The sequence below is a fragment of the Nansenia antarctica genome (assembly GCF_963989245.1).
Source record: "Nansenia antarctica genome assembly, chromosome: 5".
Classification (NCBI taxonomy): Eukaryota; Metazoa; Chordata; class Actinopteri; order Argentiniformes; family Microstomatidae; genus Nansenia; species Nansenia antarctica.
Genome location: NC_137690.1, coordinates 2,033,113 through 2,034,863, shown reverse-complemented (window position 1 = coordinate 2,034,863; position 1,751 = coordinate 2,033,113). Strand labels below are relative to the sequence as shown.

The following is a 1,751-nucleotide window of genomic DNA, read 5'->3' as shown; positions in this document are numbered from 1 at the left end:
CATCCACCACAAACAAATACAATACAAAAACCTGGCCTACATAGTCTAAAAACTAAACTAAAAACTACATTGTCTAAAACTAAAACTAGTCTAAAATAGTCTAAGATAAACTAAACTTTCCGTCAGTATAGACTAAAACTAAACTAAAACTACACATTGTAATTCAGTCGACACTCTTTCCCCAGTAAACACCAACATGGTTTTATATAACCCAACTACACATGTAGGAGTTATTCTGTTTGTTACAGTTATTCTGTTCTAAAACAGATACACACACACGCGCGCACACACACACACACACACACACACATACACATACTAATACACACACACAAATGTCTTATTTTTTACTATTTGTACTGCTGAATTGTGTCTCACTGGTGTCCTGTACTATTGTCTCTTTATTCTCTTGACTTATTTGTCTGTGTGCTGCAATGTCAAGGAACTGAAGCCTAAGAATGTTACTCTCTTACTCTTGTGTGATGTAACAATAAAACTTGAAAACATGAAACACACACACGCACCCACGCAGGCACACCATAATGCATGGGTCACCAACAGGCGGCCCGCGGGCCGAATGCGGCCCACCAAAGCTTCCCATCGGGCCAGTGGAATATTTATGTTTTTGAAATATTAATGAATTCAGAAAATATGAGGACAGAAATACCGTTTAGAACATATAGGGCGCGTTCGTAAATTCGTCGATGCGCACACTGGATTCAACGTCGTCGGAACCAAGTAATTTGATTGGACTAGAGGCAGTCACGTGGACGCTCTGACTCTCTCAGAGCGAATTTACGAACGCGGCCATAGCTTGTATAGTTCTTCCAATGCAGGAGGATTCAGACCTAACTCATTCACAAAGCTGCAACCTTGCATCTAAATAGCCGTATAGTAGTATAGTATACTAGTATATAATAGTATAGTACAGTAGCAAAGCTGAAACTAATTCCCATCTTTTAAATGGAATGCGGCAGATGTAGCGCCTATTCGCATGTAAGAATGGGGACAAACTCATAGATCTCATTTAACATTTCGTGTTTTTTTCCCCCACATGCTCTTGTTTAACATTTCGTGTTATAGCCTATTTTTTCACATGCACATTATAGTGACTTAAATAACAACTAACTTCTCAGTCAAAAAATGAATGAGGTAAATGGCTTGTTATGCTTGTAGAACCCAGACAGCCCGGAGAGATGCACTAGTTGCCCTCTCGTTCAGATAACGTTCTGCTAATAATTCCACTGGCATATCCATATCCAGCTTTTAAGCTTGCAAATTTTCTGCGACAGGTCTCAGGGTATGACTTCTCAGGGTATGATTCTCTGAAAGCTGCATGCCTTGTATAATTGTAACGGCGAAGATTGTATCGTTTTTCAACAGCTACCGTTTCAGTGCAGATGAGGCATACAGGTTTTGCTTTACTAAATGTTGGCAAGATGAATGCGTACTTGTCAGTCCATTCCTCATTAAAGCTGCGGTTTTCCATGTGAATTTTACGCTTCAGGTTGTTTGAGAGTGACATTTTGCCTGATTGATAACTGAAAATTATTACAATGTGTAATAACAAAGTGAAGCCAAAATATCTTCATCGCCCCCTGGTGGCTGGCTGCAGTATAGGTGTCAGGAGTCTGTTAACACTGATAATAATAATAATTCTCATCCTCACACACACTCACACACACACACACACACACACACACACACACACACACACACACACACACACTCATCTACCCCAGCCCTGACCT

At 40.1% G+C, this 1,751-nt stretch overlaps 1 protein-coding gene across 1 annotated transcript in view; it reads right to left on the bottom strand.

The window, feature by feature from the left end:
* LOC308158588 (bile salt-activated lipase-like) overlaps positions 1-1,751 on the bottom strand; it is a 14,231-nt gene that overhangs the window by 5,353 nt on the left and 7,127 nt on the right. The window lies entirely within an intron of this gene.